Source organism: Periplaneta americana, unplaced genomic scaffold (assembly GCF_040183065.1).
Source record: "Periplaneta americana isolate PAMFEO1 unplaced genomic scaffold, P.americana_PAMFEO1_priV1 scaffold_21, whole genome shotgun sequence".
In the NCBI taxonomy this organism is placed as follows: domain Eukaryota; kingdom Metazoa; phylum Arthropoda; class Insecta; order Blattodea; family Blattidae; genus Periplaneta; species Periplaneta americana.
In genome coordinates, this window is record NW_027185502.1 from 3,512,394 (window position 1) to 3,530,639 (window position 18,246).

Sequence of the window (18,246 nt, forward strand, 5' to 3'; positions counted from 1 at the left end):
GTTTGAAAGATTGGTATATTTGGTGGATGTGCATATTAAACTTACTTAGTGATAATTGATAAGTGTCCTGCATTTTTTTTCCAATATGTCTGGGAACCCTAAACAGATAATGAGTGTGTTGTGTAGAAATGTAAAATGTGAGAACTGTAAAAACTGATACCTAAGGGTGTGTTACTGAAAACTCTTCCTTTAAAAAGCTTAGTATTTTGGATAATGATGTTCTAAATTTGACCTGCCATAATTTGAGCGCAAAAGACAAAAACAATAGTAAAAGGCGTTTACTTTCACCAAGTAACCCTATAAATAAAACTTGGTATTATGTAAGTTACAAGTTGTGTAAATTCATGAACAGTTATTGGATACAAAAATCGAGTTGTCATACCATCTTGTGTATAGGATTGCCAACCATCCAGAATTTTTCCAGATTGTCGGAAAAAATTAAATTGTTTTCAGGACTCTTAATGTCTGGAATTTTGTTCATTGCAGTATTATATTCTGAATTTTCATATTGAGATATATATATATATATATATATATATATATATATATATATATATTCACATTCAGTGTCCTTACTGAATATGTTGCATGTTAATACAGAACTGGACTTTGAAAATGGCGCTGCATTGTACCAAGAATATTGCCTATTGAAAGAGATGATGCCGATGCTGAAAGATCTACCAACTCAAGAACGCAGGGACACTGTTTTGAAGACATGTAGTGTGCCAAATTTGGTATGCAGTTTTTGATATATAGGTAGAAAGACAGTCTGAGATAAGTGAAAGGTTAGGTTTGATTTGGTTAGATTTTTGGTATGAATTGTGTGTTTGGTTTTTGGTATTGATATATAGGCCTAGATAGTCTTCGCAAGGTCTGAGAACAGTTGGAGGTTAGGTTTGGTTTGGTCAGGTTTTTGGTAGAGATGTATTGTGTTGGTAATATCCTGCTTTAAACAAGAGCAGATGGATTCTTTTTTGGAATGGGATATTGTGAAATTGTGTTGCTACTGTATTGTTCTGCGTGCCTGGCAAGATTACAGAGTCAGTGCTGGCCTATAAATGCTCTCAAGTAGTAGTTTCAGTTTGCTGAACAATCTCTCACAGCTGACAGTGGAAACTGAAATATTGTGTTGCAATGCATAAAGTGGGGAAACATCATGTTCATGAAATCGAGAATCCTTCAGACCTGAAATTTTCGCAGTGTGAGTCGAAAGCAGCTTTCTGCAATCCATTCTGCGTTCTGTTACGCATCAGTATCACAGCTGTAGTTTTCGTCCGAATTTCTGCACTTGTTTTTTAAGGTGCTACTGGTATTGTCAACACCATAACATAGTCTATTGACTGATATCTAGAAGGAACCCGATTTGATTTGGCTTCTTGCAGCACAGAGAACCTTTTGTCCATTTTCATGTGAAGGCAGTTGAGTGATTCCTTCATGACTTTCTCCATGTTTTGTCTAGCGGTTAATGTGATGTATTTCCAGCTCTCGCCAGGCATAATTTTCTTTCGTCTTTGACATCTCTCAACCTCAACATACCCATATCACTTTTTACAGGGAGCAGTTGACTAAGTTCCTCTTTCGACATCAAAGTTATTTCTGAGACCTTTCGTATCCAGGGTGGCATCGTGCAATTTCCTGCAGCCTCTTTTGAGCTCGATCAATTGAAATAAGTACTTCGTTCCAACAAAATTCTGTAGGAAAAACAAAAAAACATGGAGGCTCATGTGTATTTGTAAAACAAGTATAGAAGCAATACCATTTAGCCTACATTATTTGATAATGTTGAAGAACATTTTGAAACTAGCATGGTGGAATTCTCTCTGTATATAGGACTCTGTATATATAGGACTCTGTATATATAGGACTCCCAGCAGTAATATCAGATCCTTATTGATAAAGTGGATTTAATAATTCATACTTGGCGAAATAGAAACAAAAATATTATAATCGTGGGTGATATAAATGTAGATTTTTAAAAATTATAATAATAATAATATTACTTGGAAATTACAACTAGTATTAAACACACATGGCTTAGAGGCAATAGTAAATGTCCCAACAAGAATAGGAAGCAGCAGTCAATCAGCAGTTGGTCAAATAATACTAAACAAGGATTTGTGGAACTACAGTTCTAATGTAATAACAACTGGGTTCTATGATCATGAAGCTCAAATCTTGCAGTTACATCTAGAAGATAGGAATAAAAATAACTATAATAGTTCTGCTGTATACAAGAAAGTAAGATCCTTTAAGGAAGAAAATATTCAGTGAAGAAGCTACGGGAGAAGCTAGAGACGGTGGAGCAACGGATCAAGTTTCTGGAGGACGAAAATATGTTGTTGCGACGGGAAAAGGAAAATGGCGAAGAGAGGGAGGAGAAGAAGAAGCATGGTGCGGCAAGTGTTATCATCGGAGACTCCATCATTCGACACGTAGGGAATCTACAACCGGAGCTGGCGACGGAGTGTTACCCTGGGATTAGAGTGAAAGAAATGAAAAGCGTGATCGAGAATCAGGAACGAGGGGACCCGAAAAACATCGTCCTTCACGTAGGAACAAACGATTTGCGAAGAGGTGTTGATTATATCATGGCAGATGTATATGACTTGGTGATGGAAACGAAGAAGAAATATCCGGCAGCTGAGATTGTCATCAGTGGAATCGTCAGACGGAGGGATGTGAACTGGAGAAAAGTGGGTCGTGTGACTAAAGCTTTCGAGTGGGTAGCGGAGTGTCTTGGTGCGCGTTTCGTCGATCCAAATTCCTGGATAGACGACAGATGCTTCGGAAGAGACAGAATCCACCTAAATCGGAGGGGAGCTGCAGACATGGGATCCCTCTTCGCGCAGGTAGTTACTACAACATGGCGGGGCGGGATCGAGGATCCAACAGCGGGCAGCGGCACCGAAGGACCATCAGTGGACGGCGGGGGCGTGGGACTACCAGCGGTCAGCGGGGGTGAGAGTCTACCTGCGGGAGGAGGGGTCGAGGGACTACCAGCGGGCGGTGCGGTCGAAGACCTATCCGCAGGCAGCGTAGACCTGCAGTGACGGCGAGGTGCCACGGGGATTCAGAATGTACAAGTAAGGACAGGCCTACTAAGACTACTGCAGGTTAATTGCCGAAGTATTAGAAATAAACTTATTCCGTTTTGGAACTTGGTCGATGTTTATAATCCAGATATAATAATTGGGACGGAATCATGGCTTAGGGAAGACATAAATGACTCGGAAATTTTTAGGTCGGATTATAGAGTCTTCAGAAAGGATAGAAGTGAAAAGGGAGGGGGAGTGTTCGTTTGTACTAAGATAGAAATAAGTAGCAATCTTCTGTGGATACATGAGGAAGTTGAAATATTGAATGTTCAGATAAGAAATGGGCGGGAAACCTTAGATGTAATAGCATGTTACAGACCACCCAGTGAATTAAACAATTTAACTTTGCACAAACTAAATGAATATCTTAATACAGTATCAGAAGACCGAAACGTAGTAATTGCTGGGGATCTAAACCTCCCGAAAATTAACTGGAACGGGATTTCAGGTACAAATTCAGATGCACAGACCCTTGTTAATGAATTGATCTGGCTTAAAGATTTCACGCAGGTAGTAAATGGTCCGACGCGTGACAATGCCCTCTTAGATGTTTACCTACTAAGACCTGTCTCTCTCGTTGTCAACTCTGAAAGTCTTCATAAAATAAGTGATCACAATAGCGTCTTATTAGAAATCTTCTGGGAAAACACGGTAAATCCGAGGTCAAGTCCACTGTCTGTCTGGAATTTTAACAAAACCGATGTCCATGAATTACAAACATTTCTACGACAAAAGCATGATGACTTTCTAAGGACTGAAGGAAATATGGAAAATGTGTGGCATAAATTTAAGAGTATAATTTTCGAGGCATTAGTAAAATGTGTACCTTCTAAAATAATTAAGAAAAATCCGGACCCAGAATATTACACTAATTATATTCGCTACTTAAAGAAAAAGACAAGGCGCGCATTTAGCAAACGTAAACGAAGCCATGAGCATTGGGAAAAATATGTCGAATTAATTAAGAAACTTGAGTGTGAAAAAAGGTTAGCTCAGGAAAATTTTCTAAAAACTATTTTAAAAGAAGATGAAAGTAACAATTGGAGACAGTTTTATAATTATGTACGCAGGAGAAAAGGAAAAAACGAAGGAGTAGTGCTTTTACGAAATCAGAACGGAGAAAGTATAACTGATGACAAAGAAAAGGCCGACTTATTAAATTCCTATTTCATTTCGGTTTTCAATAATAATAATAATAATAATAATAATAATAATAATAATAATAATAATAATCCCTCTGATAGGTGTGGTTGTGTCACAGACCATGAATGTGAACCAAATTCGACTTTCAAAATAACTTCCAAAGGGGTTAGAGAGAGAATAACGAAATTAAAAAATCGGAAGTCTCGAGGACCAGATAGTATTGCTACAGAGATTCTTAAATTAGGTTCCGAGGCCATAATTCCATACTTAATGCGTATATTTCATGTTTCCATAAACAATGCAGCTATTCCATGTGACTGGAAATCAGCTATAGTGGTACCCATACATAAAGGTGGAAATAAATTAGATGTCGGAAACTACAGACCGATTAGCCTTACATCTGTTGTATGTAAAGTCATGGAGCATTTGATATCGAATTATATTCGTCACGTTCTAAATGCGAAAGACTGGTTTTACAACCACCAGCATGGTTTTAGGGAAGGCTTCTCATGTGATAGTCAAATTACGTCCCTGGTTCAGGATCTAGCTGAAGAGGTAGATAGAGGCGGAAGAATTGATGCAGTTGTGATTGATTTTTCGAAAGCATTTGATTTGGTGCCACATGACATATTAATAGATAAGTTAAGTAGGCTAGGAATAGATAAAAGAGTGGCGCTATGGATTCAAGAATTCTTAAACGGTAGAACCCAGAGAGTTAGAGTAGGTCATGAAATATCGGAAATTGGAAATATAAGTTCAGGGGTGCCACAGGGCAGCGTTCTGGGTCCATTACTCTTTATAATATACGTAAATGACCTATGCCAGAATATTACATCAAATATGAGGCTATTTGCAGACGACTGCATTATCTATAGAAAGATTAGAAATAATTCAGATGTAGATGCTATTCAAACAGACTTGAATAAAATTTATAACTGGGCGTTAAAGCATAGGATGAAAATAAATGGTTCTAAAAGTAAATCTACAACATTTTGTAAAACCCGAGAGGAAACTAGTCTTAATTATGAATTCAATGGTGTTGTAATTCCGCAAGTACAATATTATAAATACCTAGGAGTGTATTTAAACTCCAAACTTTCTTGGGGAGAGCATGTTGATAATGTTATGGGTAAAGCATGGAGGGCACTTCACTTTATTATGAGAATCTTGAGAAAGGCTAGCCCCAAATCGAGGGAAATAGCATATCTAACGTTAGTGCGACCGTTAATGGAATACGGAACTACATGTTGGGATCCCTATAGAATATACCAGATAAATTCCTTAGAAAGAATCCAGTATAGGGCAGCGAAATTTGTTAAAGGTAAAAGAGAAGATGGAAATGATACGATAGAAGAACTTAAATGGGAAACTTTGGAAAACAGACATAGGAAAACTAGAATAACATCATTGTATAGAGCACATCTAGGTCAGAAAGCATGGGTAGACATAACGGCTCGGTTAGGAAAGCCAACATACTATGGTAGGAACGATCATGATTTTAAAATCAAATGTAGGAAACAGAAAACGGATGTAGGTAAATTCTCATTTTTAAATAGAACTATAAATGATTGGAATGACCTACCTGTAGCGGTCTTCGAGGGCTGTCCTTCCTTAAGGAGATTCAAGAATAATTTAAAAAGTTGTATATAAAGTGAAAATTAAAATTAAGGTGACATTCAACATTTAATTTTTTTAAGATGACATGTATTTATCTAGGCTGACGAGTTTACTTCCTTGGTTTGAATTGTAAATTATTTAAAACTAGCGTGTAAGAGGGCCTTAGACTAGAAGAGCCCTATTCATAGACATTCTTAGAGCGGGTTAAATAGCTACTTCCGGTGGATGATCAGCGAACTAACGTTTTTCGTATTCATAAACTAGTGTTAGCGATAATACGTGTACTAAGAGGGGTTTGGCTGGCTAAATTTTAGTCCCCGCCGGTAGGGTAGTTTAGAGGCCGACTAGCTTAGCAAGATGGCTGTTATGATGCAGTGAATGTGGGTTATGTACGTCGAATTCGTGATGTGATATGTAGGAGGAAGACGTACCTACCGAGATTGGACATATTTAGAAAATATGAAGTACACAACATTAGTCAGGCTTCTGTAAGATGTATAATAACGAATGTGTCAGTAGCAATCACTGGACTTGCGCTTCGTTACGTACGTTTTCCTAGGGAAGAAAAACGAATAACACTGCGAGAAAGTTTGACGACATCGCAAGATTCCCTTCAGGTAATTATATTTCATGATTTGAATATTGTATGTGAATGCTTTCTTAGAGAAATTTGTACTGTACCGGTACCATATTGGTACAGTAGGTCTATTGTGATATTTCATCATTTTTAGGTTATTGGCGCCATAGATGACACGCACATACCCATAACAAATGTAGGAGGAGAACTGTCACAAATATATATCGACCGAAAAGGATGGTATTCTCTATTAAACGTTCAGGTACGTACTGTAAATGAAATTACAACCCATAAGAGGTTATGTAGACCAAGGCTGAAATTTTGGTGAAACTAGCGCTGAGGTAGTTCCGATGATTTCGATAGTGAAAATCGTTGAATTTGTGAGATATTTTTTGTAGAGATGCAGTTGGTCATATATGCAAGCCATTATAAAAGCCAAAAATAATCTAACCTAATCTATCACAGATTCGTATATGCAAGGTGTATAAGCAGAGTACGAAGAGAACCACCTCAGTGCTAGTTTAGCTTTTAATAACTTTATTTACATTTTAGATAGTAATGCATTATATTACATTATTTCAGTTAAATGGTACAAGAAAAAGGATTTGTAATTTGTAATTCTCCAGAAAAGCTACACTGAAGAGACACAATAAAAAATCGCCTCAATGTTGTTGCCCCCCCCCCTCCTTCTAACTAATTACTAATATAACATGCGAGAAGTCGAGGGAGAATTATTAGAGAAATGGTGTTATATTGGTAATAAATGGGAGTGTGGGAGCTACAACAGTGCATTACAGTATGTAAGTAACAGTACCCAAGTAACTATTAAACGATTTTTATGTTGAAAGTATTTGTGGCTGCTGACTAAAACCACATGTTTATTTGGCCTACTGTATATATGTCACGCAAGTCAGTGAAGCAAATATCTATTGTTCCTCCTTCAATGTAGCTTTTCTGGAGAATTACTAGAAGGTCAGCTGTTAGCAGCTCTAAATATCAGAATGAAAAAAACTCAAAGAATAAAAACTGTTGCTTAGTTAAAAAACTTGAAATTTTTTACAAAATTGCACAAAAAAGGGATACATTTCACTTATATGAGTGACAAATCACATTCGTAGCTTTCATTTGTGTACCCACATGACAGTTTTTTTAACAGTTTTAATTTTTTATAGAAATGTCCTTTATGAAATTGCTAGTTAACACATATATTACCTTATTCATTTAAGGTTATAAGTGATGCAAGTTTCCAAATTCTGGATATAGTGGCACGTTGAAGAGGAAGTGCCCATGACTCTCGCATTGTCAATGAGATTAGAATTAAGAAGCGATTTGAACAGAATGAATTTGGACGCTTCATTTTGTTGGGGGATAGTGGTTATGGTGTACACAAATATTTGTTAATGCTTGTAAAGTGAATTATTCTACTTGCAATGTATTGTGTACTTTTGTATAAGCTTAACTGATGAATTCTACATTTGTTTGATAAAATGTCTAAACTTGTAAATTGAATTAATCTGCTTGCTATATACCTAAATTATTGTGTAGTTCAACTAATTGTTTATGCCTTTAAATTGAATTAATCTGCTTGCTAGGTATTGTCTTAATTCAATTGCCTATGCATGAAAATTTAATTGATCTGCTTGCTATCTTTTTATACCATTTTAATTGTTTTTATACCTATTTGCAGCTGCTCTCGGGCTTGGATTAGATTCCTGCTTGGACTGATTACCTGGATGGATTTTTCAGAGGTTTTCCCCAACATTAAGGCAAATGTTAGGTAATATGTGGCGAATCCTCGGCCTCACCTCATCTTGCCAAGAATTTGTGTAACTCTTGACTTGTTCCATATCTTAAAGCTTCCATGGAACACAATAAATTAAATAAAAAAAATGAAATATTGTGTTATTATTCTAAATGATCATGGACAGAATCCAATGAAAAGTAAGGGAGAATGTTAAACTTTTGTATACCACGTAATGTAACTGTGTACACCAATCACACTATTACTTTCTTATATTATATGTTTTTTTTTTTATTGTTTAAGTTTGAAAGATTATCATTTTGTTGGAAATTATTTCATTCTAACATCTAAGAAAATATAAGATACTCTAAATTATGTGAACTGACTGCACAAATCACTGGTGTGCACTTTGTATTTTATGTCAATTTTATTTCTTATGAATCACTTATACATTCGTTTCTTGGGTTGCTATACCTGCAATATACACCTCAATTTTTAATATTCTAATTATTATTATTATTATTATTATTATTATTATTATTATTATTATTATTATTATTATTATTATTGCAGCAGTCCAGTACCTGTTTGTATCACTGAGCGAGTATCCCCAGCTTAGTTTGTGCAGTTCATTTCTGAAATGTTAAAAAAATGGACTCCAGAGAATTACAATTTACAAAGATAGTTCTCTTCAGCCTTAGCCATCTGCACAAGTTGGGAGATGCAAGATATGTCCGAGAAATAGGGATGGGAAGTGTAGTACAGAATGCCATGTGAGTGCAATGACCATTCAGACACTACACAGTAAAGGTGTGCATAAATTGTAAAGAAATTATTTAGAAAGAAAAAAGAGAACATTTCTTTATAATATAAACGTTTCCTCGATAAAAGAGCAAGAGTACCAATTTTTCATAGGGCATTTTGTAAACCTGTACTCATTTGCAAGCATATTCTGGAGTATACATGTAACCAGATTGGTGTAGGCCTACATTTAGAGGTTGGTATACAGAAGGTTAATATACATACTGTACTGTGTGACAAATTACTTTCTATGCTTCCTTATTTATAGAAGTCACTGAAAATCATTATAGTCCATATATTAACATCTTCGTCAATTCGAAGTAAAACAAAAAGTTGAAGTATGTGTAACGTGGAATGTTGCTAATAAACTTATATTTGAATCAGTAATTTCTGAAAGGGCTTTATTTCAAAATCTCATCTCCATAAAAATCGCCTTACTGCAGGATTAGGGCCCTCTGAGAAGTGCTGTGAATATTGTGAAGCCTGCATAGATCTGAATAAAATACATGGAATAATCCCCATTATCAGAAAGGCGTATTCAAGTGAGAATATGATAGCGTTCTAAATTGATTTTAGCAAAAAGATCGGATAAAGTCCTTTTAGAAATGACTGATTTAATTACAGTTACAGTCTAATAAAAAAAACTCTCACATAAATTACTCCAAGTATAAATAGTGCTAATGCTCACGTCACTCAAACAGATGGCAGAATGCGATTATTTTTAATAGGATTTTATGATAATATACCTTTCCATGACGTAGAACAAGTTCAATATAAAAATATTTGATTTTAGGTACTGGCACCATAGATAGCACATTCTTAAGTCTTGGAGAACTTTCACAAATAAATATCAAAGAAAGGTTAATATTTGAGGAGAAAAATTCGCTCCGGCACCGGGGATCGAACCCGGGTCCTTGATTCTACATACCAAGCGCTCTGACTACTGAGCTACGCTGAATTCAATCCACAGCACCAGATGGAAACCTCCTCCTTCAATGTTTCCCTTTGTGGCCTGACTCCAAGTTAGGCATATATGTTGACGTTTATGTCCAATGTCAACTGCCATTATACTAGGAGCGCACTCAGTTGAGTGATTTGTTGGCCGGGAATCCGCAGTTTAGTGCACAGTAAGCTGTACAGAAATATGAACTGCAGCTATGAGAATATTATAGACTTATTAATTGTCACTATTACAGATATTATTCTGTAGGACAAATTAATAAGTTTATAATATCAAAGAAAGGGGTAGTATAATGGAAACTCAGGGGTTCTGTAAATTAAATTAAAACTCGTATGTAGGTTTAAACTTCGCTTCATACAATAATTTTATTCATATTTTGCATATTCACTTATTTCTAAGATACAAACTATTGTACATTCTAAGGACAAAGGGAGAAAAGCCAAACAAAGCATATCAACATAATACAAGAATAAGCAAACGCCATTACAAAAAAAAAAAAAATCGCTTAGCATAGAGTGAGAGTATTAAGAAAATAAATATAGACATTAATTTTTCTCCTCATTCCTAAGTTCCATATTCATTTCAGGTTGTAAGTGATGCAAATTAGTAACTTCTGAATGAGTTTCATGCAAAAATACAGACGAGTCACCAGTAAAATGATTACAAGAAATGAGTGAAGCATTGCAGATTTAGCCCTGCATTGGAAAGAATCCCGCGACCAGATATTTACTCTAACATACAGGCTACATTTATTCAATTTACCTGAAGGGGTTAGGTACAGCTTACAGCAGTAAAATTTTGCAAATATTCAACATTTTTTCCACCATTACTGTATCTTGTACAATTATGAAAATTAGTACGTGTAAAACACTGTCCTTCTACTATATGAAAAAAATATTTATGTATATATATTTTTTTCTAAATTCAAAATGTTGACAGTTCACTGTGCAGTGATGAAGCATTTCTCTCATAACTAAAAAACTATCCAACATTTTGTGATGAAATTTGTTGTGTATGTATGCATGTCATACCTACAATATGATGCAAAATCACATCTCTACCTTTGATAGACTGTCTGATAAAAAATAAATTCATTTAAAGAAGTGGTGAATATAAGTATTTTTTTCTAACACAAAATAAAATATTATTTATTAAGGAATGTAGTTGAAAGAGCATGATATTGTAAACATGAGTTTCAGCAATGTAATAAAAGAGAGAACATTACACTAAAGTACTACATTTCCAGTTTTTGTCCATTGTGCAACTCAAACCAAGAAATGGATTCGGAACACCTCAAATCTGTGCCTCAGTAGCTGACCATGACAATAACTTTGAAAAATATTGGAGTGCAAGAGGTCAAATGACTTTATTGTCAAATGCCTGGCATTAGAAAACAACATTTCCAGCTTTTCATTAGGCCCTCCCCCTATTCTTTTCTTTCTAATTGTGTTTTCTTAACATTTCCATTTCTAATAATAATTTTGCTTTTTTCAATTCATGGATCAATTCATTAGAGACTTCCAAGCCTAAATTAAAGACTCTGAATTAAATTTCTCTACTAATAACACCTTAATTGCATAGTTATAGACATAAGTGTAACTAAATTGCTTTAGGTAGGTACTTAAACCTCCATCAGGGAATATGTTCTAACTCAGGAACTACAGGTTCGATGAATGATGAATCCAGCAAAAACAAAAAAAATAAATAAGTACCGGTAATCTGTCTTATAAATCAGCAAAACTTTTAACCGACATTAAAATAAGAAAAAGGAACACATACATATGTATAGAATTCACTAAACAACAATGTGAAAATAAAAAGTTGAAAACACTACTAGAGCCCAATATACAGTAATACTAATAGTCCTCAATCTGATGCAGTTGCCCCATTCAGCTTAGAAACTGGCCACAACTGTCCAGCAGCATATCTCCATCAAATAAATTTGTTACACTCATAACACTGTGTAGCATGCAACAACACAAATATAATAATGAACAAGGAATACTTACTACTCTACACCAAACTCCAGAAAATGATTGGGACAGAAGAATTTCAAGTTCCTATAAACTGCTGGGAAGCTCGCAAGGAAATGAAGTAGACAAGAACTCAAGAAAATTTCACTACTAGTGTTACTATTACCATCACCACCACCATTACCACTACTACTAAGTTACATCTCTAGTTCTTTGATTTGTCCCAGATAATTTTTAACTTTGCCTTTAATAATATTTTATTTCTAATAACAATTTTGTTTTCTGCAATTCATAGAACTTCTCATCACGTTTAATTTTTGGGCTTCATGCTTAGGAGGAACACTTCTTCATACTCTGTCATTCTCGATGATCTTGCAGCAGAGTCCTATGGAAAGACGAAAAAAATGTTAATCATTTGCATACTACTGTACACAAAAGACACTACTTCTTATCAAAACTGTGAATTTGTTTAATTGTCTAAGTTTGAAAATTTATCAATTGTTTGAAATTATCCATTTGATCCAAACATGCAAGAAAATTTAATTTTCTGCAAAATGTACTATGATTCAAATGCATCCCACTTCATATTGCAGATCATAAATTTTAATTGTTATGAAGCACTTATACATTAATTTGTTGGTTGGGTTGGAATAACTGTCATACAATGTATCACTCAATTTCTAGTATTCAAATTAATGTTCCCTTGTTTAACCGTTTCATATTAGTGATACATTGTAATATTATTGTTGCATTTAATATTTATGTCTTAATACTAACTAAACTGTCCTTCATTAAAGAAAAATAGCCATAATTTTTCATCATGTACACAGTTGTAAAGTCCCATTCTGACCCAATGGACTGCCTTGAAATAATATACAGTACACTGTATGATTATTATAAACCACAAAAAAAGTAAATTAAAATCATCAGTACCGGTTGCAGAAGACACAGCTCTGCTGGATACATTAAGAAGATTGATTGATTGATAATATTGTAATCATAAATAGGCCTAGCAATATTCTTAGGTATGAATGAGATCTTAAACTTACCTGTTGTTGATTACTGTAGAGACTGTTAACGTCCATTCACCTGGGATTGTGGAGACAGGATTTATTGCAGACATACGTGGGATTGATGATGATGATGATGGTGCAATAATGACATCCTGAAATAAGCATGTAAGTTATTAATATTAAATGAAAACGTAAACATAATACTTATTGTATTATATAGATCTTACATCAGCATTACAGCTATGAGATGTGGAACAAGTAAATTAAGCAAATAGCCAAAATATGTTCATTAATACATAGTAAGTATTTAAAACATAATTAAACTATGCATCATTTTGCAAAAATGAATATAAAGCAATTTTGTTAATTCTTTTCTAAATTTTTCCTCTTGACCCATCAAAGCTTTAAGATAATACATAAACAGTGAACGTTTTACAACAGCTGAGAATAATAGAGGTTAAATGGAAATCTAATTTGTCTTGTATTATATACACAGTGTGTTTAATAAATCATAATATTATATTATGGATGTTTTGATTTCTGACATGAAACATCATGTAGGCTACTCAAAGAAAGCCTAAGGTGGAAGATATTTCTTGCACTCCTGTCATTATTCTTAGGGCTTTCTATTGTAACACAATAAGAGGTAATCTATGTTTACATCACCACAACTACAGATTACATAGGCGTATGAGGTTTTGTCTTTTCAGTGCTGTAATAAATATGAGTTTGATATATATTTTATAAATCACTTACTAGCGTTCTATAAACACACAAGATAATGAAATTTTATAGCTGACCATCAATATGGATTCTACAAATTTCTTATGCTTATGTAGGTAATTCTAACCTCAAATAATGCTATTTCTTTTGACAAAGTAGAGAAAAGGATATCTCAGAAATCTCTAGGCGTTCCTACTGCCCTTTAAAATAAGGTCTCAGTTTTGATAATTCTTGTACACAAGATATTAGGCCTACGTTAAGGTATGATTGATAATTGTGTGGGTTGACATCAGATGTTTGTGGCCCAATCCCCTATAGGTATTTACAAAGCCATATTATTCAAACTGCATTTATGGTAGTTGAGTATAGGCGTAGCTTGCATTTTCACGATTGTTGTGAATTACATTTTACTAGCATTATCAGCTATATTCCTACAAGATATATTATTTACGTTATATTAATTAGGCTACCAAGTACCTATTCAGAGTAGCCTTAGGTGACATAATCATACCAGAGCCACATTAAACATTTACCATGAAGTAATAGGCCTATCTTACTTACAAAAACATGTCCTAAGAACCAAAAACACATACCTCATATGTTAACATTCCATATCGTTTAGTAGGCCTACGTCATCAATTTCGGGAGCAGGACATCCTCCACCAGTTGTTTTTAGTTATTTCTTCAACTAAAAGTAAATAAATATATACTGAATTAGAATAATTCACTCTTTGAAGTCCAATATTTCATAATAGTTACGTCAAGGCCTAACCTAAAAATATTACGTATAATATTATAACATTTCTACTTACATTTTCGACATTTCTTCTTGTGTAGTCGAATTCCCGCACGCTGCCATGTATATTCTTGCTGTTTTTTTACCACAGAAGAAAAAACAAATAGTTTATTGTAGTTTAATATCGCCAATAACCTCACAAATAAATAGAAACGATTCGGAATCGCTTGCGTCTGAGCATGACAATTGCCAGTCTGCACATGCGCAGTAGCATTTTCAGCATCGTGTAACAGTTTCCAAAGCTAATACGCCGACTAATGTAGCCACTGATTAATCGGCGTCTCTGAATCCTGTAAAAGTAACCTGGCTATAACCGGGGCTAGTTTAGAACGCTCGTAGCATGGGCTAGCGCGATGTCTATGAATAGGGCCCGAAATGTTTAGTTTAAATGTAGTTCTGTTTATAAGTATGCATAAGGATGTAATTATTTGACTTATTTGAACTGTTGTATCAGTGAAGCGAGGTGAGTCAGTGAAGTTATGGTTTTACAGTGCAGTGAACAGTTCCGATCAGTGATAATTTATAGCGTCAATGAAATGTGTTCTATAGTGTCAGTGAAATGTGTGCTAAAGTGTCAGTGAAATGCGTCATAGTGCCACTACAGGGAATGAGATGAGAGTAAAGTGAAAGACTATTGAAACTTATGTAGGACGTATAGATAATTATGTAGGTTGTATTGTAAAATTAGGTATTTTATTTTATGTTTTATTATTATTTTGTTAAATTGTATTGTGTATTATTATTGTATTGTGTGTAAAATTGTATATGTGTTGTAAAATTGTATTGTGTATTGTAAATTTTATTGTGTATTGGTTATCATTTTATTGTGTATTGTTAATATTGTATATACCACTGCCACTGGGTGCTTGCCCACTTGCAGTGTAAATAAATACATACATACATCTAAATCATCTACTTGAGAAAGAATCTTGTAACTCCATATTCGAACAAACTTCAGTAAACCTTGCTTATGACGAATTCTTTAAAACATTCAATTATTATTATGAGACAGCTTTGCTTGAAATTAATATCAAATTTACAGACAATACAAAAAACTGGGTCACTACAGGGATAAGGGAATCCGGAAAGAGACTAAGATTTCTTAACAAAATATTAAAAGGGGGGAATGTCTCAAAAACGTTTAAAGATTATTATTATCATTACAAGAAAATTTATAATAAAGTAATAAGTCAAGCCAAAAAACTGCACAGTGATAAATTTATAAATTCAGCTGGGAACAAGTCAAAAGCTATGTGCAAAGTTATTGAAGATGAACTCGGACAAAATAGTAATGATATAAAAAATATCAAACTAAAATGTGATGTGGAGAACTATGTGACACCAATAAAAGAGCAAACATATTTATCGATTATGTAGGTATTGCAGAAACTGTTCTGGATAACAGCACACAGATTAAAAACAATAATATAACAAAACACAAGGATAATTGTAATAGCATATGTCTAAATTCTACTAATGAAACAGAAATTATGGAAATTATTAAACGACTTGGGAGTAAAAGATCAGCTGGCATCGATGGGATTCCAGATTTTCTTATCAAAAGATGTTTCCTAAATATAGTTACTCCTATAACTGCCATTGTAAATCTTTCACTGTCAATAAGCCAGTTCGCAGATAAGCTTAGTTTAAAGATGGCAAAAGTGAAACTCTTATATAAAAAAGGACCACAGATGGAAGTTCGAAATTATAGACCAATCTCCTTACTCTCTGTTTTTTCTAAGATAATTGAAAAGGTTATGCACAAGAGGCTTGTATCATTTTTAACCCAACATAATATAATTGTTGAAAACCAACTTGGATTTTGTAAGGGTAAATCAACTAATACGGCAACTATAAACTTTTTAAAAAGAGTATATGAATCTATTGAAAAGAAAGAAATAGGAATAGGATTATTTTTAGACCTCTCAAAAGCATTTGACGTAGTGGATCACACTATTTTGTTGGAAAAATTAAAAGCTATTGGCTTGGCACACAGTTGGTTTACTTCTTACCTGGAAAACCGTGAACAAAGGACAGAGATCACTTGTAAAGAAAATGGTAAAATAATAAATTATCTGTCTAAGAAAAAATGTATAGGTATGGTGTTTCACAGGGCTCAATTCTCGGACCATTTCTATTTTTGATATATATAAACGATTTAGAGTCATACATCAGCCATGGAGAACCAACTTTCTTTGCAGATGATACCAGTATCTTTTTATCAGGAAAAGATGTCAATACTGTGGAGGACTAGTAACTGTGTCCGTGTGAGAGGGGTCTGCCGCAACCGCGGGGAAGAGGGTAGGTACTAAAGGTTCGGGATGGGGGTGGCCTTTCTATGACATTGACAGACAACTACCAGTTCTGAATATATATTGCGAGAGTGCAGTCAACTTGAGTTTACAGTATTCTTTACATTGTTCAATTCAGAACTTCCTTATACAGTAATTACAGTAAATCTGTGTAATTCAGTGTAGTGCATATATCTAGTATAGGATTAGTATAGTGTAGTGTAGTGATAAAATAGTATAGGATGTGTATAGCTATAGTATAGGAATAATAGTGCGAGATTATAGAGCAGTGATATTAGCAAGAACGATAGTCTTAAACACTTTCGTTTAGTATGGCTAATAGAAAGGCAAACACAACTATTCATAGTGAAGCAAGAGAAATAATAGCTAACATCATAGAGAAGTGCGATGAGGAAAGAGTGCAAAAACATTTGAGGATTCCTTTAAATAAATCAACTGAAAGAGCGGCCGAATACACTGGAGTAGGGTATAGTACAATAAAGAAGATTAGGAAGGAACATAAGATAAGAAAAGAAAACAGTCCGGATAGACTCCTGAAATTGCCAGGAAAGAAGAGACGAATAATATCTCGTAATATACTGCATGTAGACGACTTCGACAAGTGTGTTATAAGAAATACAATACAAGACTTTTATATTCAAGAAAAGAGAGTGCCGACAATACCTAAACTTTTGACGGTAATTAAAGAAAAAATCAATTTTCCTTGGGGCAGAAAATCACTAAACAGAGTCGTGAAAAGCATGGGGTTTAGATGGAGGAAATGCCAGTCAAAACGAAAAATCTTGGTAGAAAGACCGGATATTATAGATTGGAGGGCAAACTATCTGCGTAAAATGAAGAAGTATCGAGAAGAAGGACGTGAAATTGTGTACGTAGACGAGACGTGGGTCGATAGCAATCTAACTCACCGAAGATGTTGGCAAAGTGATGACGTAATGGGAGTTCAGGACAATATGAATTCGGGGAACAGACTGATAATACTACATGCCGGGGGCGCAAGTGGTTTTCTTGCCGGTGCAGAACTAATATACAAAGCTGGCTCTACAACAGGAGACTACCATGGGCAAATGAATAGCGGCAATTTTCAAAAGTGGGTAGTTAATCAACTTATGCCAAATCTTCAGCCAAATTCTGTTGTCGTTTTAGACAATGCACCATACCATTGTATTCAGGTTGATAAAGCGCCATCACCCTATGCCCTCAAAGGGGACATGATAGAGTGGCTGAGAAAGAAAGGAGTCGAGTGCAATGAGACAATGCGTAAGAACGACCTTTATAAACTGATTCTTCCACTGAAACCAAAGGAGAAGACGTACAGAATAGATAACATGTTGTCAGGTAGTGGACATGTTGTGATACATCTTCCTCCATATATGTGTGATCTAAATGCCATCGAACTCGCATGGTCGAAAATCAAGAGAATTGTAAGGGACACGAATGTTACAGGAGATTTGTCTTTAACAAAGCTGCGCGAAACTACGAAGAACGCAATAC

The 18,246-nt window shown here is 34.7% G+C and overlaps 1 protein-coding gene and 1 long non-coding RNA gene across 6 annotated transcripts in view; one reads left to right on the forward strand and one right to left on the reverse strand.

Moving 5' to 3' along the window:
- The first annotated feature begins 599 nt into the window (after window positions 1–599).
- LOC138693781 (DNA mismatch repair protein Mlh1-like) overlaps window positions 600–18,246 on the forward strand; it is a 142,232-nt gene continuing 124,585 nt past the window's right edge. For 4 of the 5 annotated variants that reach the window (XR_011330437.1, XM_069817584.1, XM_069817585.1 and 1 more), the window contains exon 1: window positions 600–734. The gene's annotated coding sequence lies outside the window, so the exon portion shown is untranslated. Of the gene's footprint in view, window positions 735–12,974; window positions 13,087–18,246 lie in introns of those variants that run through there. The other variant, XR_011330436.1, reaches the window with a different exon arrangement.
- Window positions 11,395–15,675, reverse strand: LOC138693782 (uncharacterized). The gene is made up of 4 exons (XR_011330441.1): window positions 14,457–15,675; window positions 14,238–14,332; window positions 12,958–13,073; window positions 11,395–12,293 (listed from the first exon to the last, which is right to left on the reverse strand). It is a non-coding gene; the product is annotated as an uncharacterized lncRNA (long non-coding RNA).